Below are 27455 nucleotides of genomic sequence, written 5' to 3'. Positions count from 1 at the left end.
GAAAGGCTTTCAAGTCAGAGGATAGTAGTTTCCCAAAGATGGTTGGCGAGTTTTTGAAGCCCTGTGGCAGCATAGTCCAGGCCAGCTGGCCCATGGGGAAAACTGGTTTCCTCTGTATTTTCTTTGCCAAGTTTCTGTTTAGTTCCATTTAGATAGGTCTACTGTAGTCTGAGCTAACATTAACTTACATTGTCCTTCCAGATAGACTCTCAACTAAGGGGGTTGGTTTCTGCACTCTCTTGCCAACAAAATAAGGGAATTGGTCTGGGTGTCCAGAGTTCTGACAACTATTAAAAGGTACCTTGCAGCCGGGCGTAGGGGTGCATGTCTATAATCCCAGTGGCTCGGAAGGCCGAGACAGGAGGATCATGAGTTCAAAGCCAGCCTCAGCAATAGCGAGGCACTAAGCAACTCAGTGAGACCCTGCCTCTAAGTAAAATAGAAAATGGGATTGGGTTGTGGCTCAGTGGTCAAGTCCCCCCGAGTTCAATTCCCGGTACCAAAAATAAAAAGGTACCTTGCCAATGACACTTCTGAGGTGGCCATCCACCTCAAAGGCTGGCCATTTCTAATTTGAAGTATATAAGCTTTGTGGAGAAAGCTTTACCCCCCCCCCCAGTTACCATTAACCTTTTTTTAAACTATGGGGTGAAACTCACTTCATAAAGGTTACCATTAAAAACCTTTCTTAAAGTTTTCGTAACATACATTTCTAGAGAGTTTCCTCTGCTCCTCCCATGTTCTGCCCTGCATCCATGTTGCATACTTAAGACTTGCTTTGCCTCTGGCCATTCCCCTCTTGGGGACTTAGGGTCCTCTCCTAACTTGCAGGTCTGTGTCAACTCCTGACCTGGAGCTTCCACCTAGAAGTTGGTTAGTGGAAGCCACAGATTGTATGTGGCACCAAGGAACTGTGGATCTGGACTCTGCACTCACTTGGGCCCTTGTGCTGGATCAGAACCTGTCCCTTGTTCATCTCATTCACAAACTTTAACACAGACATGGTGTTGGAGGCTGCGACCAAGTCAAGATGGCGCCTGGCAGTTTGCCAGGAGGAGTGGCTTATGAGGCAACGCCACCAAGCCATCAAGATGGTGGGGACTCCTTATTGGCTGATTGCTGTATCTTTAGGGGAGCAATGCTATGATTGGATGATGCTGATTGAGTCATGCTTTATGTAAATCAGTTAGATATATATACCTCTGCTGTTCCACAAGTAAAACAGTTCCTGCTTCAACCTTCACAGTTGCTTGTCACCTCTTGGTTACTTTGCCCAGCTGGACTGCGGCACATGGTCAGAGCAAAATTTCTCTACTGCCCAAATCCATAAATTTCAAACCAAAAAGGAGTCGCAATTTCCCTTCTGCCCACTGACTCGGAACAGACTATTCAGGCAACTCTGAGTCCTTTTCGGCTCCAACTCCTCTTGGAGGTTACTCGGCCCCCTCAGATGTTGACGAAGCCTCTCTTTAACCTGCTTAGGTCTCTATGGGGAAGTCTGATGGGCTACCACAAACGGAGCCATGTCCTACCTGTTCAGTTGGGTGGTGCTTCAGATACCCCAATTCTGGTTCCTATTTCTTGTGGGCTCTATTGTGCTCTGGGGTGGCAGCTCCAGGGTGCCAGATAAGTCACCTCACCTACAGGCAAAGAGTAGCCTGTGGTGCACCAAGGAGATGCGTTGTCCTCCAACATCCCAGGGAAGCCAGAACCCAAGACAAGAGAGAAAAACCATCTTCATCTCTACTGTGCCATCTGGGTCACCAAATGATGTGAGAAAGAAGAGGCTGGACACTTGAGGAATTTTCAGGAAGCAGGTTTAAAGATGACAGGTTCATTAGGTGTCTCTTGCCGTAAGAATTCTTCCTCTGAACCAAGATTTTGGGAATTCTTTGACCTTAATATCCAGTGGGAAGAGGGGCTTGGAGGTTTTACGTGACAATTACCTTCTGTTCCCTGCTCTAGACCAGAAAGAAGTTTCACAAGATTTTAACCAAGAAAATAGCATTTTTTTTTTTTTTTTTTAAGTACAACAAGCTTGCAGACTATTGTCACCATTTGCAAGAAAAAGGAAACTACCAACCACAATAACGTCTGCAGATCTGCTAAAAGAAGCTTAATTATGGCAAGGGTCTTCTGGGTGGGGGGGTCAAATATACTACTCTATCTTTCTCCTTTTCCTAAAGGAGCTTCACATAGGAAAAATTTCCAATTGAGCAACAGAAGATGTTGCTGAAGTCACCATTTTTCCAAACCCGATTCACTCTATATGGGGGAAGGGTGACCCCCCGATTGTCATTGGTGAACATGTTAAGTGTAAACAAACCACCAGTGAGTGGCAGATTTTTTCTTATTACCGACACTAGTACCTCAGTTTTCTAAGTCTCTGGTCTTTCTGGCAAATTACTATATTGAAGAAATATGAGGTTTTCAAAAATGTGATTGACACTTGACAAAACGAGCACGACTCCAAATGTCCATCATCCCCCACCTCAGGAAAGAACTACCAGAATCCAGGAGCCCTGCTTTGGATTTGATTTGGATCCTGAGTGCCCCTCCCAATGGCCCAGGTGTTAATGGCTTGGACCCCAGTGTGTGGCACATTAGAAGGTGACAACTTGAAGAGGTAGGGCCTAACGAAAGTTAGGTCCCTGGAGGTATGCCCTTGAGGAAGATATTGGGACCCCAGTCTCCTCTTTTGCTTCCTGCACATAAGAGTTGTAGCCTTCTTTGCCACAAGTTCCTACCAAGATGTACTGTGCTGCCACAGGCCCCAGAATCACAGAACCAAATAATGATGGACTGAAACCTCCAAGACCATAAGCCAAAAAGGAACTGTTTTTTCTTCCAAGTTGTTTATCATGGGTTTTTTTGTCACAACAATGGAAATCTAACACCACCCCTCAGTGTCCCATGGAAGTTTAGAGAGTTCCCTGACTAAAGTGTTTAATTGTCAAATAACTTTGGAAAAAAAAGTGATACCATTACTTATGGGCTTTGCTATGGTTTGAATGTGTTCCCTCTAAATTCAGTGATTGCCAGTGTTAGTATTAAGTGTAGCCTTACATGCAGGAACTACAGAGGGGAAAAAAAAAGGCATTTTTAAAGAAAACAGTAGCTCCGTACGGTGAAGCACACCTGTAATCCCAGGGATGCTGGAGGCCAAGGCAGGAGAATTGCAAGATTCAAGACCGCCTCAGCAACTTTGTGAGGCTCTATCTCAAAATTAAATAAGTAAAAATTAAAGAAAAGGCTGGGGATGTGGGAAAGTGCCCCAAGTTTTATCTCCAGTACAAAAAAAATAAAAATGGGGGGGGCAATCCCACACACACAAAAAATAGACTATTAAAGGTAGAGAAGACAGAAAAGGGAGAGCTTGGGAAAGAACTGGGGAATGAAATCCAAATTGTGCTATGTCCATGTATAAAAAATACCACAAGTCATCTTGTATATATCAATATAATGCCCTAGTTAAAATAACAATGAGAGAAGGTAGATCAGTAGAGTATAGCAAGAAGATCCTGGGCAGGGAAGAACAAGGTCAGAACTGGGGAATGAGATTGATCAAATTATATATTATATGCATTAATATGATGTAGTGAATCCCATGATTATGCAGAATCATAATGTACCAGTTAAAAATGTATCTTTAAAAGATGGGAGAAAACTTCATGATTCAATCACAAGTAAGTAGGATTAGGGCCATGAAAAAAAAACCCAAAGCAACGGGCTAGTTTCCATTAGCTTGTCCTTCTGCCTTCTGCCTTGTGAGAACCCAGCAAAAGGCGGCACTCAAATGTTAGCACCTTGATCTGACTTCCAGCCTCCAGAACTGAAAAATAAATTTCTTTATACAGTAAAAAGTCTCAGCTACTTTGTTGTTGTATCAGAAGAAATACCCCGTTTCCCCAGTCCTCTTAGACTTTGTAACCCCCTTAGCCCTCTTACACTTACTATGGGACTGAAAGAATTCCTATTGAAATTTAACAATGATTTTTGTGTTTCAGAAGAGCTATTTTATACCCTGTAGACATTGATGTCCATTGAATGAGAAAGTTTAATCTGGTCCAAATCCTTCATAGAAAGGAGGTTGTTGAGACCCAAAGATATTTAAACTAATTACAGAAAACCCAAGTTTGATATTCTTCCTTCTTTCCCATAGTCTTTGTGGCTAGATGTGGCCTCCATCTGCTTCTTTTCTATTACTTTTTCCATTGTATTACTTGGGGGGGGGGGTTGTGTGTACACACAGATGTGTGATAGAATCTTTGGGGTGAGCATCTCACATCCAAATTATGTTAATGCAGGAGATAAGTGATTAGATCTCAAGAACCTTAACCTAATTGGTACATTATTAAAATTAGCCCATTAAATGGATTAGATTACTGAGGGTAACTGTAGACAGGTGGGGCATGACTGGAATAAGTAGGTAACCTGGAAGAAGTAGGTAACTGGGGGACGGACGTTCCTTGAGAATTACATATTTTGTACCCATTTTCTACTTCCTGGCTATCATAGGCTTAGAAGCTTCCCACTACCACACCCTTCCACCATGATTCCCCACCTCATTCTAGGTCCAGAGCAGTGGAGTCAGCCAATGATGGACTAAACCTAAAACCATGAGGCCAAAGTCAACTTTTCCTTCTCCAGGTTATTATTGCTGGCATTTTAGTCACAGCAAGAAATAGCTAACAACGTATACACTGCAAAACAGAAGAATGTCTCCTTGACAAATGTTGTCTTTCACCCTCAGACGATAATCTATGCATTCCGGAGACCTAGACATGGCAGAAACATGGGAGGGGCACTGAAATGGAACATGACCAGCAAAGGAACAGGACCAGAAAAGAAATGCCCTATTCCAACCAGGAGCTAGATGCAAGGTCTGCATTGTAATAATGTTATCCACTTTTCAAATGCCCGCTGTACCAGAAGCTGCTATGTTCTGCACAAAGATGAGTAAAACAACCCCTGCCTTCAAACTGCTTCCATTTTCATGTGAGAAATGAGCCTGTAACAAATATGTTTGACAAAATATAAGTGTTTTGAGAAAAGTTAATTTCTATCTGAGAATAGGAAATTGAAGGATGTTTTCAGGTAACAATATTCTATACCTCCTCGTAGTCATAAGTTACTTTTGCCTTTTGAGAAAAGCTACAAAGTTGTCTCAAATTTCAATTATTCAAATTAATCAGAGTGGCAGCAGAGAGAATATAAAACCAGGACTAAGAAAAATGCCAATTCTCTGCTTGAGTATGCATCGTATGAATATCCACTCCTCACCCCCTACAGCAGCTTGCTTGCCTAATTGTGTTTTCTCAAAGCAAATGCTAACATTGGTTTAGATCCCTTGAGCACACACCAGCTGGGTAGTAGGAGGAAGCCAGTTCAGCATTAAAAATTGACCGCAGATAATTTAGAGGGCAGACAAGCTACAGGCAGATAACGAAGTGGAATAGGTCATTATTTATAACCAGTGAGGAATTGTGCCAGCCCACCCTGCAGCCCCATCTCATCTCTGCTGAGGTTATGGTCCTGTTGTAAGTCTTAATGGACCCTTTTTATGAATATATCAGTAGGACCATAAACAAGGTCATGTGGAATTTAAAGGACATTAATGAGACCTATGTAAATTTAGACAGCTCAGAATGCAGTCGTTAGATCATTTAAGTGAATAAAACCTGAAATTTGCTTTTCACTTTGCAAATCATCTTCTCACCAGCAAGTGCCCGCTGTAAAAACTCTCCAAGGCCTATAAAACCACGGGTCTAAAGTACGGTTTGTGGAATAACTGAACCAAATTAAATTCTTGTTTACTTTTGCCACAGAAGCTCTGACGAATAAAATGGAGGATGCTGTTGCCATTTTCATTGACTAAAACAAGTCTTTACTGGGGAGAAAAAGAAACTAAAATGTCAGTTGCTGACACCGTCATTCCCTGCCACTCAGTAAATAAACATCCCATCTATTAGTTGTCATGGAAACATTCCCTGTGATTCCCAGCCTCAAAGCTCAACAATAAAGAAACCTTGATATGCGAGTCTATGCACAAACAACTCTTGGCATTTCTCACGCGCTCACCAGCACAAGAGCTAACATTTCCCCAGTTTTTCTTTTTAAGACATGAATGCATTTGCTTCCGAAGAAGAGACATGTATCTTAGAAACCTATCAAAAACATTTGAATAAAGCTACCTTGGCAATCTGGTCTCCCCACTTCTTCCCCCACCTCTTTTAACCTTTGCCTGGAAAGAATTTAAATGGCATACTTAGTCGCTGCATATTGTGCTTCCTGTACTCGGTGCTACATAAAAGGGATGATTTAAATCTTTTACAGTAACCATGTGGGGGAGGAGGGTCTTTTTTGCACCAGCTGTTTCCAGGATCTATAATGAGCAGCCACAAATACAGGCAACAAATGAGCATGCGGGTATTGTCTCTTTGGTAAAGAATTACTCTTTAGTCAAGACTTACTGCATACTTTCAGCATTCAGCAAGAAAACAGCTCAGTGTGTGAACATAGATAAAGGATGCTTAAGCCTCCATGCCCCAGGTAATGGGTGTCAAACACTGACCCGAAAAGTCAGAGAATGTTCCTATTTTTTTTTTTTAAATCACAATTTATAGCACTTCACGAGGCAGGAATGGACCAAGTTTAAAGGTTACAGCCGAGAGCCACTAAAGCACTAGTGACACCATTGTTAATAATCAGCTGAAAAGCAAGACACAGCTCACACTTCAGAGCAGCGCTAAAACATTCAGCATTTCTAAAGCTCAGGAGCCTTTGACAAGCTAGGCATAAATCAGGAGGGATTTAAATTCTCGATTTTCTGGCATTTTTCAAGCAATAAATCCTATATATTCCTAACACCACATTGTCCCAGAACCAGAACTAAGGGTTAGAGTGGGTTCCAGCTGCAGCTCAAAGAATCAAATTGGAATTAGGAACTCCTGCTTCCCTTCAAGCCTTAAAAACAATCCTTTCTAAAGGACATTTGAAGATTTATTTTTAAGTCTTCTGAAATGGGGCCAAGAGGGGATTACATTTATCCCCACACTCCACCAGGACTTTTTTCATCTTTTAACATAAAATCTTCTAGAAAAATCCAGAGATGGTTATGAGTCCATGCCTCCATACTTGAGTTGTTTAGCAGTGGTAAGGAAGCAATTAAAGAGGGGAAATCAAATGGCCTAAAAATTAGGTTGATTTATGGTTTCTTAAAATAACCTCTGGGACTACTTGCATCAGAATCACCTGAGATGTTGGGGTTCCGACTCTCCAGCCCAAATGGGTCATCCTGAGTCAGGCATGGTGGAGGCCGAGACAGGAGGATTGAAGTTCAAAGCCAGCCTCAGCAATGGTGAAGCACTAAGCAACTCAGTGAGACCCTGCCTCTAAAATAGAAAATAGGGCTGGGGATGTGACTTAGTGGTCAAGTGCTCCCGAGTTCAATTCCCAGTACCAAAAAAAGTAAATAAAAATTAAAAAATAAAAATACCCCAATGAGCCATACTGAGTCAGAACGTCCAGAGGGGAGAACTTAATCATTTTGTCAAATGTCACTAGGCGATTCCTTTCATCAAGCAAGTTTGAGAAACAGTGCACTACACCTTAAACTTTGAAAGTAGAGCCCAGACATCTGCATTTTATAACCATAGGGTCAGGCCCAAGCATGGGCCAATGAGAGTATTTGCTGGATCAACTTGAATGTATCTTCTGTTATTTGTGACTCCAGGGTAAATTCATTGAAAAGTAACTTAAGTGTGTGAACAGATTTTCCCCTTACATCACAGTGTTCTCTTCCAGGGAGCCAGTTTTAAGAGGAAGTATACTTTATCTCTTGAGAGCTTTGTAGATGGGCCTCCCCTGACCCTAGACAATCGATGTCACACAGGAGTATGGGGCTGGGACTCCGAAGACCTCAGTAACCGGGACGTCTTTCCACCCCGAGTACCAGTTTCTTCATAATTGGCGTTTCAATTCCAATTATACTGCCATAGGGTAAACTTTTCTTTCGATTCCTTAATACTGATTAGTGAAGGAAGAAAAGAGGGAAACAGAAAAAGCTTGTCACATTCTTGGTCAGTTAATATTCTTTTCAAGCAGTCAAGGAAAGTGGAACTTGAGGGCCTCTAACTCCAGTATATTTTATGGTGGATTTTCTCCAATAAACTTTTCTGTTCTTTAAAACGTGGCATAGTCTTTACCAGGAACACCCTCGAGTTTATCTCCCCTATAGAGCTTGCTGTGGGCAGTGTGAGGTGTGAGAAAGAATAGGAAGCAGCCCCAAGGGCAGTAAGACCAGTCAGACTGTTGAGGGCCAGGCTTTTCTATACTTCTATCCTTTCGAATATATTGCCCCAAATCTAGTTATATAGTTTCCTGCCTCTACCCACTTTGCAGATACTATATGTTGACAGCCACAGACAAGTCAAGATGGCGCCTGGCACTTTGCCAAGAGGAGTGGTTTTAGAAGTAATGCCAGTGAGCCATTAAGATAATGGAGATTCCTTAATGACTGCTGTGTCTAGATTATGTCAATTAAGTTAAACTGTGTATAAGATGATGAGATTCCTTATTGGTTGACTGCTATATCTTGTTTTATGTTAATTAAGAACAAGCTGTGTATTCAATTATGTATATATACCCCTACTGTCCTACAATAAAGGGGCTCCCACTCCTGCTGTATCAACCTTCACAAGTTGCTCGTCACCCCACCCCACCCCACCCCGGTTAGTTTGCCCAGCCAGACTGCTGCACTATGGAGAAAAGGGAATCAGACTTAGCATGGTCTGGGGATCCAACTCTTGCCTAGCATGCACAAGGTCCTGGACTCAATCTCCAGCATTGCAAAAAAAAAGTTTGAGCATACCGTTTTATTCTATAAACTCTGTAGCTCTAAATTTCACAGATAGGAGAAGCAAAGACCTGGGAAGAAGTTCATTCCCTGGAATTAAAGAGGAGTATGAGAGTGGGGGCCAGTAGGTGGTGTGTGGGTATGGATAGTGAGGCCAGAGCAAACAGGATGGACTTGTAACCTTCCTGGCTGCTCCTTCAACTATGCCTGCCTTGGGAGCCAGCACTGGGACCACTTTTGGTTGCTTTTACCATGCAGGCCTCTGGTGATTCCTCAAGATTCCTCTGGGGCCTGCTAAGGTATGAACACTCCTGTCACCTCCCAGTGCAAAGAGGCAATGCTCGATTATCCTGAAAGCAGTTTCCCTAGCAAACTCTGGGAAATTGGAACCAATTATCTGTAAAGACATGGAAGCAGAAGAGAGCCCTACGTCCAGATCTTCTCAGCTAACTCCCATCCAAACTGGTAGATTGTAATAGAACCACATCTTCTCCCCTCACCTTCTCCTGTCTAAACTCTGTGCCAAGTATGCTCCATGTGTTAGCCAGATGTTGAGTTTTCCCCAGTTCTAGGCCTGGTTGGAATCCTAACACTTCCCTGAACATCCTTGTAGTTGCCTTCCTGGAGGGAAATGTGGATGCAAGTGGGCTTTGGAGATAAAGTTGGGGTTCAAGTTCTTAGTTGTTACCGACAGGTTGTGTGACTTTGCACAAGCTACTGACCATCTCCAAGTCTCGATATCCTCTGGCTAAATGGGTAGCAGCATTGACTTCATCAAGATTAAAAAGTCACACAAACACTCAGTACAGCCTCCCCCTGCCCCAAAGGCACAAGTTTCTCTGCCTTGTCCAGGCTGGCCCCAATCCACCTATTCTTTTGGTTCCTCAGCATGTATTTGTACTGATTCTCTTTGGAGCATCCTGCCCCAATGTGTGACTTTAGTATGAAGCAAGTATTCAGGATGGAAAAAGAAAAGAAAAGCACAGGAGACTCAGGATACTTAGTTAAGAGGCAATAAGTCAAAATTAGATGAAGACCCAACTAGAGGATGACTGAAAATGCACAGTGAACATGGAAAATTTGAAGTGAAGATCTCAGAACCTGATTGGATTTGCATGATGACAGCTGCAGAGGGGGTCTCAGGGTACTTGGAACCAAGAGACTTAAACTCAGCTTCCTGGTTGGAAGCGAGTTAGCTGAGAAGATCTGGACGTAGGGTCTTTATTCTGCCATTTGCTAGTTTTATGGCTGAGAAAACACTTCACCCGAGTCTTATTTCTATCCAAAGTAAAACAAGGCTGGAGATACATTTTCATTTAGTTTCTAAGTTAAAAAAAGAAGCCTAAAATTTGATGGATGGACCATTGTTTAATAATGGTCACTAATTCTTATTCTGACCTTAAAAGCACTTACCTTTCTTAAGCCTCAGTTTCTTCATTTGTAAAGGGTGAACCAAAGTGAATCCTTACTGGTCCTTCAGGCCCTCATACATTCTTTATCAGGAAACCAAGAGTCTCGTTTACACACGTTGGTGCAGGCTAACATTTATACAGCAGGTTTCCTGGTCATGTTGGCAAGATGACTAAGGACTCCTAAAGAACTATTTTGGGACAGGTAACACCAGCCCTTAGGATTATCATAGAAGCCTAGGTGACATTTTGGGTTATCAAAATGATTGGAGATGAACTATTACACAGGATGATTGTCAACATTATTGTGTAGTTCAATAACTGGATAAATTTTGAGTATTCTCAGAAATGAGAATCATTTGAAATCATTCTCTTTGGGGCATCCTGCCCCAAAGAGGTAGGATGAATTGATCATGGGTATAAATGTACTAAAAAAAATGTCACTTTATCCCAGAAAGATGTACAGTTATTATTTATTAATTAAAAATAACTGGGGGCTGAATCTGTGGCTCAGTGGTAGAACACTTGCTTAGCATGCATGAGGCACTGGGTTCAATCCTCAGCACCACAAGAAAGTAAAATAATGGCATTCTGTCCATCTACAGCTACAAAAATAAAAGACGGATACGACTGACATTGGAGGATGGGAGCCAGACTATTTTATGTGTACAATGGGTATGGTACAATGGATGAATTGTAAGTGCATGTCCATCTAGATATTCAAGTAGGACATTTCTCAAAATGGGAACTGGGACCCCTAGAGTCTCTGATACTATTTCATGGATAATTAAAGGTTAAAAAAGTTACTTTCACAGTAATCTATGATTACTTGCTTTTTTTTCCATTGAGTTGATATTTACAATAAGAAAATGCAGGAAAGGTGCTTGCTTCTTAGCCCAAATCAAGGTAGCAGGACCAAACTGCTATACTAGTGGTTGAAGTTTTCACAGCTGCTTATTTGCAGTTTAAAAAGCAATAACTAACAACATTCTAGGTTCACTGAAGGATGTCCCTGCTGAAGCAATGAAATTAACTTCATTAAATCTTGACTCTGTTGAGCAGAATATTAAGAAGGTGTGTCCAAAGCGCCGAGTATCATAATTTCATTTTAATTGCAGGTTGAACTAGCCTTTTTCATGTAAGCCTCTTTTTCCTCCTCCAATGAAATACCAGCTAACAAACTGAATATTCATCTGTATATCTTAAGAGGTCATTTGAGAAAAAACTAAAAGTGCTTTTTACTAAGAAAAAAATTCAAGCATTCAAGCAAAAATTAAAGTCATGGAGAAGTACCTCCTACCATGAACTTGGAGTCTTCCTCTACACTTGAGGACCTTTCTAATGGTCCAGTAGCAATAATAAATGTCTTTTATATAATAGAAAATGTCAACATTTGGAAGAGCTGTGTAATTCAGTGTTTGCAAATAACCAATGCATGATATTCCAAAACCATGCATGGAAAAAGATGCGACATAACCTAATGGATTTTAATGTAGCATGGTACAAAATGTTCATTGATGTTATTTCCAGAGTCAACAATGCAAGAAACAAAATGAATCACTTGCTGAGGTGTTATCAAAAAATAATATCTCCATTTACCTGAAAATTCTATTATATACTGTTGCCTTTCCTAGTTTCCCACCTGGTACTGGATTTTCTTCAAATGCATCTAGCGAAATACCACATGACATCAGATTAAATGCAGAAGCAAATGAGAATTTAGTTATCTTCAGTTATGTCAGATATGAGACTTTAAAAATGTTAAACAATGTCACTCTTCTTCAAATAATGTTTGCTAAAAGTAACTGTTTTCTAAAATAAGATTGTTATTTTGGAATTTTTAAATAGATATTAAAATTTGAACTTTAATTTCTATGTAGATTTACTATAACATTTACTATAACAAATGCTCTCAAAGGATCTCAATACTTTAAGGGAATAAAAGAATTGATTAAAAGGTACAAAAAATCAGTTAGGTTTACAACTGAATGTTTCTGTAAAAATAAAATACTTTTGTATGTACTAATGTACAGTGGCTTCCAGAAATGCAACTACCATGTCTGTCAATGACTGATGGTCAAGTCAAAGAATTGTTGATCACTTCATTAAGTCACACCACCAACGTCAACACCAGTCATGTCATTGGAGTTGTTTATGTAGTCCTGTCTTCATAGTCGTCTCAGCCCTCTGAATTTTTTGATCAAGTACAGGCATCTGATACTTTGTCTGCTAGTGTAATTGTGCCTGAGGATTTACATCCTGAAATACACGTTGTATTATAAATATAACTGGTGTTATAGAAGTTGCCTATATATATACATATATAATTTATTAATTTCACAATAAGACAAAATACTCGTTACAGGAAGACCAGTAGGTTCGAGAAACATTGCTCGGAAGCGGAGGCTGATGCACGAGATTTGAGAGGTGATATCTACAAAGATGCTGAAGTTAGAGGGAGGAGTCAGCTTGTGAGATGTCTGGTGTGTGGTGTATTCCCTTGAAAGGGATGGAGGAATGAACATAAATTGTGTAGAGACAATCCCAAAAGAACACTGCTTCTGAAAAAAGTGATCCAAAGATCTTCCCCATCACACACACTCTAGTCACAAAATGCTACCTTTGTCAGTCTCAGTCTGTTTCCCAATCGGGACCATATGCCTTTTCTCCCTGGATTTGATTTTTTTTTCCCTCCAAACTGGCCACACTTTTTTGGACCCCACTCCACTTCTGATGTCAGGCTCTACTACTTCCTGGTACTTCTACAATTCCAGAAGACCATCTTGATCTGACTTTTAAAAAGGGCAGAGATCAAAGAGGGCAAGTACAGGAAGGAACTGTGAAAAAGAACTTCTTCCATTACATGAGTGGTTAGACTCCTGCTACCTCTGGTTTCTCCCAGTCTGAGCTAAAGTCTTTGTTCCTTCCCTCCCATGAATTTTGAAATGCATTCAACTTTACATTTTTATACAGTAGCTAAATGTCTCACTCTCTTCACCCATGATTAAAATCCAGTTGTTTATTTATAGGGCCATTTGTTGCTGAAAACTCCTCTTAAAAAATAATAATTGCTTCTTCAGATGGTTTTCTTCCATCTGCCAGAAGATGTCATTTTGGGATGAGGCCATTCAAACTTGCTCAAATCTGAGCGATAACTCAACTAAAATGAGGTCAATGTAAATGACTACCCACAACGGGGGAAAACCTGTTAAATTAAATCCAGAGTAAGTATCAACATATCATGTAGTGAGAGTTACATGTGTCAAGTGAAGGAGTGTTATGAGGATTAATGAGTCCGTTATTAAAAAACGCTTTGGGATTCTTGGATGAATGGCATTGTTGAAAGTGGGGGCAGGGTTGGCACTTACAGATTGCAGCTATATCAAGACCCTGTAACAGACTCTGGGGAAATATAAAGCAATGGAAGAACTTTAAAACATATCTTCTTTATTGATGTATCTTATACTACATTTAGCATCCCAAATACTTATTCCAGCAAAATATGTAGACAGATGTCGGCGTCTACCAGACAGCATTCCACAAGGAATAGTGTAAGCTATTCTGAGGATTTCAACCTGGTATTGTGGAAACACTGGACAATGGCAGGATCCAATTCATAACCCATGTATTCTTATTCCCCATAAGGGCTTGTATAATAGCCAAATGTCAAAGATGGAGAATGTCAGAAAATTCTGTTGAATGAAATCTAGTCAGCCTGGAATCATGTCGCTCCCTCTGTTTTCTTACATGCTTGATACTGTCAGATAGTAAAAAAAGACAAATTGTCTAGATGTTTCTAAATACCCACAGGTCTTGAATAGGCTTCTAGATGTCTGCATTTCTTTTATCTGGAAGCTTATATATTTGCAAAATGCACAACTGAGATTCTATCCTTTGAGAATGTAAAAGGACAGGTCTCCTATTGTCTCTCCTGCATAGCGCTGACTTCCCAGGGCCTGGGTCTTCATGGTCCCTCCTGGTTCTAAGCCTGACATAGGCAAAGGACCCTACTGCTGCAAGACCCTCCTATCCTCAGTCTAGCTATAGAGTCAACTGCTTGTCCTAGATAACCCCCACAGCCTGCTGACAAGGCATTTTATGTAAAGCAATTATTGAATATTGAATATTTGAGGATAATAAGTGTTCATCTCAGAAATAGTAGTAATATCTATTGCTGTATTTTAAACTATTTAGAGTACTCCAATCGCCGCAGCGCAAAGAACTTCTGTTGGCCGTTTCCGTTTATGCCGTCACCTCTGCAATGCCACTCAGTTCCAGGATTCCTTGTTCCCTTCTTGGTCCCTTTATGTATTTTTTCCTACTTCCAAATTCATATTAGCTGTCTATTTGCAGACCTGTTTAGCTATTTCTATAATCCCTTCCAATCTCTGCTTTTGAAACATTGTCTTCCATCCTTGATGCAGTTTATCATGCTGTTTTCCTGACTAAACACATTTGTTTATTCCTTCCCAAACAGTTCTTTTCCTAAAGAGGAGTTCTGTTCTCTTTCATCAAGAACCTGGGTTACCCTGAAACTACTTTGGAGGGAGTCCCAGGCACCAACACATGAGGAATCACATTGACACTAGTAAATAGTGGGGAGGGCAGCCAAAGAAAATTTCAACTACAGATTTAAAGATCAAATTGGCTTTTATTAGTAATTCATGTATTAGGCAGCATCCAGTATAAAAAGAAACTCTGGGGCATGGCAGAGTGGTCCGTTTTTACAAGATACCTTGAGCAGGAACTAAGAAACATTGTGCAAAAGGTAGATGGATTCACATCAGGTTACTGTAAGTTTCTTTTCTTGTATGGGTTAAAGCAAAGGGAACTTTCTTATGCTGGCTCAGGTTGACTGGACCCCTTTTGATGGGTTGTTTCGATTTGCTCTTTTATAAGAGAACTGGCCTATTTGGGAATCTAACCCTCTTTATTTCTCTAAGACCAGAGCTTAGAATTAAAACAGCTTAGGTTTTGATTTCAGGAGGTGGAAACAGAATGGTTCTATTTTGGGTTGGTCTTTTGGACTGAACTTCTGAACTAGGTCACTAGTCAACAGAGTCTTGTACCAATATGCCTACTATAAAAGGAAGCAATCCCTTGAATGAAGAAGTCAAAAACAAGAGACCCAGATAATTCCATTTAAAGACTTCTGACTCAAGGGGGTTATTTTGAGTAGGTAACATGAGGAATAAAAAAGTTCAGAGGGTCTTGAGTGAAATGTCATTCTTCCCTCCTCTATGCCATGATTGCCCCACATCCTAGAAGTAACCACAAAGTGGCTGGAAGTGATGGTCTCTTTCCAGACATTTTGTACATTTACAAACATAGAGATATATCATAAATATAAAATATCCATATCAATAAATACAGACTTCATTATATTGGTTTTATAGTTTAAGTTATGACCGATACATATAATAAAACATTGATGAAGTTTTAGATTATCTGCAATAAGAAGATATTGAAAATAATAATCTTAGGATGAATCTCTGTGAGAATAGTATTTTATATGTGTGCAATACACCTATAGGATAAATACTTTGAAATAAAACCCTGAAATCCAGTGGTAAGTACCTTTTTTTTTAAAGCAATTGCCCAATTGCCTTCTATAGAGATTGACCAATTTACCCTTGCAGCAACGTTGAAAATTGTTAAGGTCTGTAAACAAGTCAGAATGGCACCTGTTATTTTGCCAGAGAAATGTTAGAGTCTGTAAACAAGTCTGCATGGTGCCTGGCAAAATGCCAGAGGGAGTGGTTTGTGAAGTAACAAAAGCAAGCCATTAAGTGGAGATTCCTTATTGGTTGACTGCTGTATCTATTTTATGCTAATTAGATAGGCTGTGTAAAATGTATAAATTCTGCTCCTGTCCTACAATAAACGGCTCTCACTCCTGTATCAAGGTACACAAGTTGTTCATCACCCCCCAGTTATTTTGCTGCAGCCGGACTGCGGCAGAAAATATAAGGATTTATCTGTTACTTTAGAAAGGATAGCATAAAAGAGGCCAACAGAATTCGTGAGAGGTGCCTCGCTGCTGGTCTATGTGCACCTTGAGTACAGCAACTATATTATGTCATCCAGTTCCTAGAACAATGCTGGAGTGAATATATATGTAAGTATTTGTTGATGAGTGAATGGCATAATGATAGTTCAGAGCCAAGAACAAAACCCAGGCTGACTGGCTGACAGAGGGTAGGGTGAACAACCTGGGATGTTATACACGACACGGCAGGGGGAGTGGGGGAATGGCCAAAGACAGAAAAGATTTTTCAAGTTACCACCTAAAAATAGTGTGTGCTCTCACCAGTTATCAAAAACAGAAGAAATGTGAAATCAGTTTCCCATGGAAGACAGTGATATCTGTTGATCACATCATCCAAGAGATAACATTAACTTCTGCTATTTTTCCAAGCACTGGCCATTAGTTTTGTGAATTTGTAGCCACTGTTTCAAACTGTTTAAGACTAGACTAATGGTCTTGGCTTCCCTTAGGCAGCTGTAGCAATCAGCCTGATCTTAACTGGCTAGCAGTCAATCCTGATCACCATGTTGGGAAATAGTTTGTCTTTTCAGTGGCCAGTCCATTTTGAATGTGTGAAGCCATACCCGAGTTTAGATATTGGTTCAATGATTGGTTTAATAATCCAAGGAAGTCAAGTAGTTGGGAGGTAAGTAAGATTGTGTAATACATATACACAAAAGATTTCATTGAACACTACTATGTGCCAAGCACTGTCCTCTATCCCTGAATTATTGCTATACTTCACAATTGCTGCACTTCAGTTATTATCTACATAGATATTGTCCCAACTGTAAAGACAAGGAAATTAAAGTCTGAAGGCAAATCATCTTTCCCATGGTTACTCAGCTAATAAAGTGATGAAGAAAAAATTCCAACCCAGGTGTATAAGACTCTAAAAGTGTTTCTACTCTTCTGTGAGGCTCAGATTGCCAAGTATGAACTAATGCCATAGTTCATTCACCATCCATACCATTATCACATTTCTTCAAGCCATCTCACCAAGTCAGTGAGATGGCAGTGTTTATGACACAATTAAATCTCAGTCTCTCACATGCAGGCCAACTCCTCTAAATAGTGTGTTATGCCCTTTCTACAAAGGATGGATTTGGCTTGAGATATAGTAATGGCACATTTGTAGTGCATGCCTTTTCTTTCCAGAACACATTTGATCACCCTGGGCATTGGGGACATTTCAACATTTAGATTCTACATTTATCACAGTGTGTTTGTTGCCTGTAACTTTTTTTTTTTTTTTTTGCAGGGGGGTGTACCTGGCTCATTAGAGAGACCACTAGACATTTTAAAACCAAATTGAGTTTAAATACATTTCCTTGATGCATCTGTTTTGTTAAATGTATCCCATGAAGCCAACATTAAAAGCAATGCCATTAAGAGGGCATAAGGTAAGCTCATTTACTTGACCAAATTGTATAACACAATGAATTAATATGGTAATATGCCTTTGGAGACCAGCAGCAGATAATAGAGGTGAACAGAGGAGCTCTAGCCGGGTTTTGGAAAAGCAAAAGCAATTCATCATTATGCTGTAACAATACAGGAGAACATTTCTCATTTCCCACTCGCCTGCCCCCAATCCTGAAAACCTCCGGTTGTACTTTTCAAACACCAACTTTGACCAGTACTACTTTGTTCACTTACACTGTGCATTTATTACCCAAAGGGTTCTCTTATGCTTTCAAGGAGTGATAAATAAGTGGAAATTTCAGTTATAAGTGAGAGCTGGTGGGGTCTGAAGCTGCCCCTCTCACCCTGAAGAACTAGTAAAACACTCTTCCCCTAGACAGAAAGCAAAGGGAGGGGACAGATGAGAGCAAGTAGAACAAACACCAGGACAGATCCTAGCTGCCTTTCCCTGGAAGTCGAGCTTTAGAAATTATGTGCTGTGTAAATTGTCGGTCATTTCTTGGACTCAGTCCTTCTCTCAGATGTTTGCACAGTTTTCATCCTGCTAGACCTAAGGAAGCCCATTGTGCCTGGTCAGCAAGCATATTCCCTAGCCACTTTAAGGGGAAAAAAAAGACGTTTTCCCTTGACCAAAATGGGATATGCTCATTAAAGAAAGTTTAACAAGCATAAAGGATAAAATGCAAAAAAGTCAATTATGATACAACTCAGATAAAACTCTAAAACAAGTTAGTAAAAATCAATTTGAGAATAATTTAGTGGCTATGATAAGATTTTATAATGCTTATAAATTTGATCGTTTAGGTTTTTAATTATTAACTTTTTCAATGAAAAAGCAAACATGTGGACATAAACCTTTCACCCCAGAATTAGTTTGAGAATGTATTTCCAGTAGCAGCAAGAGTAATGTTAGTGCTTAGGTTAAATCCACTGGACATTTTAGGAATTTTTTTCTCTTGAATTTCTGACACCATTGACCACTACCCCCTTCCTGAAACCTTTTGCCTTTGCTCTGTGATGCCAAGTTTTCCCAATATATTCCTACCTTTCTGCCCATTTCCAGAGTCCCTCTCTGGGTCTCCTCCGAGCATCAATATTGAAGGTTCTATTCAATGCCCTCTTCTCTATCCTATGATCACTAAGCAGGGTATCACCATTTCTTTATCAAATTCCCTGTTGTCATCTTCATCCCTGATCTTTTCCATGTCTAGGACATGTGTTCTAGACTCAGACTTCTCCCATGTCAACATCTCATGGCATTTCAAACTCATGGTCTCACTAGATCAATCCCATACTTCCCATTTCCCTTTTTAGAAGGATAGTGATGAAACAACATTTTCTCTTTCATGACTTTAATGGCAGACTCCTATGTAGTCCATTTAGCAAGATATTGCCCGTTGGCTTGAGACAGGAATTTTGATCATGTGAAACTATGAAGGAAGCCCTCTCCTGGTATTTAGACCGAACCATTTTTTATGAAGGGTATTAATTCTACCACGTGGCCTGAACCTGAGCCTCTGTCACACAATTTTTGCTTTGGATGCCAAAAAAAAAATTATCCAACTCATGAATACTAGAGTTAGGAAATGTCAGTTACACAAATACACAAAAACATTCAGTAAAGGATCACAGCTTGTTAAAGACTAAAAACTGATAAGTTGAAAAGAGGTAGTTTATAGAGATATTAAAGCTAAAACCAAGCTTTAAAACAAGAATCATATGAAAGGATCCAGCAATCCCACATCTGGGTATAAATACAAAAGAAGTTAAGTCAGAATCTTGACGAGATAGCTATACTCCATGATTATCATAGCATTATTCACATCAGCCAAGATATAGAAATAACACAAGTAGCAACAGATGAATGCAAAAAGCATATGTGGTATGTACATAGTGAAATATTCGGCATCAAAAACAGAAGGATATCCTGCCATTTGTGACAACCTGGGTGAAACTGAGGGACTCTGCTAAGTGATGAGTTCTTCACAGAAGGACAAGTACTACTTGATTCCACTTACATGAGGCATCCATATGGTCAAAGACATAAAAGCAAAGAATACAACCATGGTGGTCAGAGGCTTTGGGGCTGGGATAATTAGGAATTTGTTTAATGTGTATAAGATTTCCGTTGTACTAGATGAATCAACTCTAGATTGTATGACAGTGTTAATAGTCAATAAAGAACTATGCACTTCAAAACTTAACAGGGGAGGTGGAGCCACATAGCACTCATCGCAGATGGAATGCAGCGCAGAACACAGAGGCTTTGTTTGTGGGTCACCAGACCAAGCTCTGGACAAAGCACAAGTTCACCCCAGCACACCCCCCTTCCCCGCACCTCAAACACCCTACATAGGAAATGGACGGAAGCCATCTTGGAAAACCTTACTCACCAACTTGGTGGGCGTGGCTACCAGCAAGGTTCTGCAGCTGCTCAGGTACCCGTTTTCCAACACCACCACCCCCAGATGTGATAAAGCTTTTGGAAGGTGTAGCTATCAACACGGAATAGCAACTGGACAGGCACCTGGTTTCTAACTCAGACTAAGAGCAGGAAGGCTCCAGGTAGAAGCTCAAGCCCGCTCACACTGGCTACCTCCACCACCCTGAATGCAGAGACTCAAGCTAGGAATAGACACCACCACCTGCTGGAAGAAAACAGTTCTGAGCCTTTTTGTCTTCTCTCATCCATTCTCCTCTACCCTTACCCCTCTGGTGCTCACAACCTCAACATATGAATCCAAGAACTTTGCATGAAATAGGATTCTAAGAACTGAATCATCAGATTATAGATGAGTTGCATATGCCCCACCTCCCCCCTTTCTTATTCTTTCTCCCTCTTTTCTTTCTCTTCTTTCTATCCCACTTTCAACCTAACTTCAACCTAACTTACTATTTATACGTAGAGTATTTTTTTTTTTTAAGAGAGGAGAGAATTTAAGATTTATTTTTTAGTTATTGGTGGACACAACATCTTTTTATGTGGTGCTGAGGATTGAACCCGGGCCCCACGCATGCCAGGCGAGCATGCCACCACTTGAGCCACATCCCCAGCCCTGTAGGGTAATTTTCTAAATACAGATAGGGGTAATTTACGGAAAAATGTATAAATTCAAAATCCTGTCTATTCATTAGAGTTCTCCTCCAAAGTTGCTCAATTAGATTAGCCCCATACTTTCACTCCATTCCACCTTAACATTCTACACCTGGTCCTCAGTTCTCTATATGCCACCAGAAGTGGTATGCCTTTTATGAAACTAATGACTATATTCTAAATAGTTGAAGCCAACATCTGTAGACATAGAGTCTAACTCTAAATATCTTAGTCATGAAAACTTGCTCATAGATGATGTACTATTGGTATTGGGAACTGTTAACATTGTCTTTCTCCATAAGAAATTTTGGAACTATTCAAAAGCAATCTAAATTTATAGGGGAAAAACATTAACAGCTACACAGAGCTGGAAAGAAATATGAGCAGTATGAAAAGACAAGGAAAGGACCACAAACAATGCAGGACAATTCAACATTAGAAGAGGTAACATCAGCAACAGAAGGAATGTCAAAGATTTCAGGATATATGTGCTTCAGATGATCTGGAGTCTCAAGGAAGACATTAGATAGCAAATTCAGACAATGAAAGAACCCTTTGACAATGAATTACATAAACAAATTCAAGAAGCAAAAGATCAACTCTACAGGGAGATAGAGGTTATACAAAAAAAAAAAAATCCTGGAAAAGGAAATAAACCAAATTAAAAACAAAGTTAACATCCGAGTAGAACACTTAGAAGATAGAACAAAGACAAAGTATCATCTCGAGAAGAGTGTAGACAGCACAGCAAACTGATAAGAAACGAGCAGAAAATCCAAGAGATATGGGATAGCATAAAGAGACCAAATTTAAGAATAATTGGGATACAGGAAGGTAGAGGTCCAAAGGAATGAGCAACCTGTTGAATGAAATAGTATTAGAGAACTTCCCAGACATGAAGAATGAAACAGAAATCGAAGTCCTAGAAGCCTACAGGACACCAAATATGCAAAGTCACAAGAGATCCACATCAAGACACATTATAATGAAGATGCCCAACATACAGAACAAGGAGAGAATTTTAAAAGCCACAAAAGAAAGAAAGCAGATTATATTTAGGGGTAAACCAATTAGGTCAACAGCTGATCTTTCAACACAAACTCTGAAAGCTAGAAGATTCTGGAACAACATTTCAAACGCTGAAAGATAGTGGGTTCCAACCAAGAATCTTGTATCCAGCAAAATTAAGCTTCAGGTTTGAAGATGAAATAAAAACTTTCCATGATAAACAAATGTTAAGAGAATTTGCAGCTAGAAAACCGGAACTTCAAAACATCCTTGGCAAACCATTATGTGAAAAGGAAATAAAAAATTACTACCTCCCACTGTTGGTTTTCATTGTTAAGGAGAAACTAATCAAATGAAAAAGTTCAGTAACAAATAAGTATGGCTGGAAATACAAACCATATCTCAATAGTAACCCTAAATGTTAATGGCTTAAACTCAAAAGTCATAGGCTAGTAGACTAGATTTTTAAAAAGATCCAATAATATGCTGCCTACAGGAGACTCATCTGATAGGAAAAGACAGAATGAAGGTGAAAGGTTGGGGAAAAAAAATCTTACGACTCACATGGACCTCGGAAGCAAGCAGGGTGTCCATACTCATATCAAATAGACTTCAAGCCAAAGTTAAATCAAAAGGGATAAAGAAGGACACTACATACTGCTTAAGGGAACCATATACCAACAAGACATATCATTAATAGCTGCCACATTGTTTGGGCATATATGTGTTCAAACAAACTCTTCAAGATCAAGAGTCAAATAGATCACAACACAATAATCATGAGTGATTTTAACACACCTCTCAATACTGGAAAGATCTTCCAAAAGTTGAAGAAACTATAGAACTCAATAACAATCCATAATTTAGACTTATTGACATATATAGGATATATCAACCAACATCAAAGCGAATACACTCTTTTCTCAGCAGCACATGGATCCTTCTCAAAAATAGACCATATATTATGTCACAGGGCAACTCTTAGCAAAATTAAAGGAGATACTACCATGCATTTTATCTGATCATAATGGAATGAAATTGGAAATCAGCAAGAAAAATTCTTACATCACATGGAGAATGATCAATATGCTACTGAATGAATAATGGGTTACATAAGACATCAAGGAGGAAATTAAATTCTTAGAGGTAAATGAAAACAGATACAACATATTGAAATCTCTGGGACACTATGAAAGCAGTACTAAGAGGAAAATTCGTTTCATGAAGTTCATTCCTTAGAAGAAAAAGCCAACAAATAAATGACCTCACACTACATCTCAAAGCCCTAGAGAAAGAACAAATCAGCAGCAAATGTAGAAGGCAACAAACAATTAAAATCAGAGCTAAAGTCAATGAAATCAAAAGAAATTGAAAAAAATTGACAAACTAAAAGTTTGTTCTTTGAAAAAAAGATTGACAGACCCTTAGCCATGCCACCGAAGAGAAGAGAGAACCCAAATTACTAGCATACTGGATTAAAAAGGCAATATCACAGACACTGCAAAAATACAGGAGACAGAAGTTTTGAAACCTTATACACTAGAAGATAGTGAAAGCATCGATAAATTCCTTAAGTCATATGATCTGCCCAGATCAAGTCAGGAAGATGTACACAACTTAAACAGACTAGTATCAAGTGAGGAAATAGAAGCCATCAAAAGATTACCAACCAAGAAAAGTCCAGGACCATACGGATATACAGCCGAGTTTTACAAGAGCTTTAAAGAAGAACTATTCCAATACTTCACAATCTATTTCAGGAAATGGAGTACTTCCAAATTAATTCTATGGGCCAATGTCACCGATTCCAAGACCAGACAAAGACACTTCAAAGAAAGAAGACTTCAGACCAATATCCCTAATGAATATAGATGCAAAAATCCTCAGTAAAATTCTGCAAAACAGATACAAAAACATCAAAAAGATCGTGCACCATGATCAAGTGGGATTCATCCCCAGGATGCAAGGTTGGCTCAACATATGGAAATCAATAAGTGTAATTCATCACATCAATAGACTTAAAAGAACTATATGATTGATAGATGCAGAAAAAGCATTTGACAAAATACAGTACCCATCTGTGTTCAAAACACTAGAAAAACTAGTGATAACAGGAATTTACCTCAACATTATAAAAGCTATCTATGCCAAGCCTCAGGCCAGCATCATTCTAAATGAAGAAAAACTAAAGGCATTCCCTCTAAAATCTGGAACAAGACAGATGCCCTCTCACCACTTCTATTCAACATTGTCTAATAGTTCATGAAACACTGTCCAGAGAAAAGAAGTTAAAGGAATAACAAGGAAAAGAACTTAAACTAGCATTATTTGCTGATATGATTCTATACCTAGAAGATCCAAAAAACTATCAAGAAACTTCTAGAACTAGTAAATGAATTCAGCCAAGTGGCAGGATATAAAAAAATCAACACCCATAAATCAAAGGAATTTCTGTATATTAGTGACAAATCCTCTGAAAAGGAAACCAAGAGAACTACCCCATTCACAATATCCTCAAAAAAATAAAGTACCTGGGAATCAACCTAACAAAAGAGGTTAAAGATCTTTACAATGAAAACAATAGAACCCTAGCGAGAAATAGAAGATGACCTTAGAAGATGGAAAGATCTACCTTGCACATGAATAGGCAGAATATTATTAGAATGACCATACTACCAGAAGTGCTACACATGTTCAATGTAATTTCAATCAAAATCCCAATGGAATTCCTCATAGAAATAGAAAGAGCAATCATGAAACTCATCTGGAAAAATACCCAGAATAGCTAAAGCAATTCTAAGCAGGAAGAGTGAAACAGGTGGTATCGCTATACCAGACCTTATACTTCAGAGCAGTAGTAACAAGAACATGGTACTGGCACCAAAACATGCCAGTCTGGCTGGGCACAATTCAGGAGCCACTTGTCAAAAGAAATGAAATTTTTAGAACACACACACCACACCACACAGTTCCTCAGGAAAAACCCTCAGAGCCCAACTGCCACCACCGGCTTCCACAAGCCTCTCAACCTCCCCCACTCCTCCTGCTCTTGAGGCAGATTGGCTGGGTCGCATGAGCAAAGCCAAAAAAAGTCCCAATGAGCAACTCTGTGGTCTGAAAGGGCGGGGAAACAGCCCAATGAGCATCACTGCAGAGGAGCCAATCAGCTGGCAGCTAGAAGTTTGCTGGCAGCTGGAAGTTTGTTGGGGCCCCTTCAGCTGTGGCTCAACATCTCCCCCTCTGTTTAAACAAGCATGTGGCTTAGGGACCATGCCTGCCTTAGGTTGTCCAATAGTACATATGGTCCTTACACATCATCGGATGATCTGACCTCAAGGCGTCAGCCTCCTGTCTTAGGTTGGTACCATTGCAATTGGATCTTACCCATCATTGACTACCAGTTCAACATACAGCCACACCTGTGGATAGGTCTTTGTACCAGCGGGGGGTGAGGTTCTTTGCCTCACCTCTGTTGGCCCCCAAATTTTAGCCGAACGACCATGACAAGCAGAAGGGAGGAAGATACACCAAGCCAATTGACGGCTCCTTTTGGAAAAATTGTACCACCGTTGACACCATCAGCAAAAATACCAACACTACCACAAGTCGCTGCACCAGAGATCACAATGCATACAAGTGAGTTCACAATGCATACAAGTGATACATAGTCCAGGCAAGTTCTGCAAGCGGTTCAGTGATGGCTCTTGCAGAAGCTGTAGACTGGTTTTATCTTTGTCTTCACCGGCACTGTGATGAAGATAGGAATTCTGGCAATAATGGCTAAAGAAAAAATTATGTAACATTCCAGAAGGCACTAAAAGAAAACAATTTTCTCAACAATTTACATTATCTTGAACAGAATTAAATATAATGAAAAGGAAAGGTGAAAGTAAACAAACAGATCTGTTAACCTCCTTTTTTGTTCACATATTAAAACAATCCTCAGCAGCTATTTACCCAATTTAAATTAAACCATTTAAATCATGTGAATAAAAAATATATGGATCATTTTTTTATGAGCGCTCATCATATGATACATGGACATACATATATACAAACATACAACATAAAACACAAGTGTGCACACAATTCATAATATATTACATATAAAACAATAGTAAAGGCCTTATAACTTTTTACAGGTGAAATCTCCATTGCGATGTTTAAAAACTCTATAGTCAAAAAATAGAACTGATCAGCAAAACATTAACCTAGGTCTATGTGAGCTCAAAAAACAAAATAAAACTTCATGATGTGGGAAAGGATAATATAAGATAGATATTGATAAAAGCATCCTGGTTCTGTCGCAGATGTAAGGATAGCCAAACTGGAGTTTTGGATATCAGCTGTTATGGATTTGAGCCAAGTCTTTTTGGTCTGTAGAAATCGCTTTAGTTAATCTCTGGAATCCAAATCGGCTGCTGTTCTCCCTGTGGAACCACACAAACAGACCTGACTCCAGACAATTACTGGGTCAGGGCCTTTCCATTGTCCTGTTAGAATATCCTTCCAAAGTACCTTGGGCTTATGTACATCTTTTGGACACACATGCCTTTCCGCAGCACTAAGTCCTGATGAATCCAAATTTAAGAAGTTTAGAGTAAAAAGGGTTATTTTAAGCTTATCTTTGGGGAATATATACCCCTTCCCAATTCCCTCTTTTTGCTTTAATAAGTACATTTTAATAGTTTGATGAGCTCTTTCAACTATGCCTTGTCCCTGTGGATTGTATGGGATTCCTGTTATATGAGTAATGCCAAATGATGAGAAAAATTGTTTAAAAGAGGTAGAAGTATAACCAGGACCATTATCTGTTTTTAACTGTTTTGGAACGCCCACAGTGGCAAAATTTTGTAAGCAATGAGCTATAACATCTTTAGTTTTTTCTCCAGCATGAAGGGAGCCCATCAAAAATCTGGAAGAAGTATCAACTGTAACATGCAAATATTAATTTTCCAAATTCTGGCAAGTGTGTGACATCCGTCTGCCAAATATGGTTAGGTATCAGTCCTCTAGGATTGACTCCAAGATTAACTTGTGGTAAAAATGTCACAATTGACATTGTTTTATTATTTGTCTAGCTTGTTCCTTAGTTATTTTAAAATGATTTTGTAAAGTATTAGCATTGACATGGAACTTTTTATGAAAATTTATAGCTTCTTCTAGTGTAGAGAAAATATGTATGTCGTGTAGTTTTATCTGCTAAATCATTGCCCAAACTAAGGGCTCCAAGGCAATCCTCTATGTGCCCTGGTATGTCCTATAAAGAATGGATCTTTTCTGTCCCAAATTAGACTTTGTATAGTGGAAAGCAAAGAGAAAACAGTAGAGAAAGGGGAAATCCTACCAGCATCTTCAAGGGATACTATAGCATTAACTATATACTGACTATCTGAAAATACAGAATCTTTAAACATCACAAAAGCTTGTAGTACTGCATTAAGCTCTACCTTTTGAGCCGATTATTTGGGTACTAAAAATGTAAAAGTTTGATCAGGGGTAACTACTGCTGCTGTACCATTATTTGACCCATCAGTGAATATATTTGGAGCATTCATGATAGGGGTTTTTCTTGTCATTTTTGGAAAAACTACAGGATGCTTAGACCAAAAAGACAACAAAGGATTAGATGGT

The sequence above is a fragment of the Callospermophilus lateralis genome, chromosome 1, assembly GCF_048772815.1.
Source record: "Callospermophilus lateralis isolate mCalLat2 chromosome 1, mCalLat2.hap1, whole genome shotgun sequence".
Lineage (NCBI taxonomy): Eukaryota > Metazoa > Chordata > Mammalia > Rodentia > Sciuridae > Callospermophilus > Callospermophilus lateralis.
The sequence above is the reverse complement of the archived record's forward strand: the minus strand, read 5'-3'. Positions refer to the sequence as shown.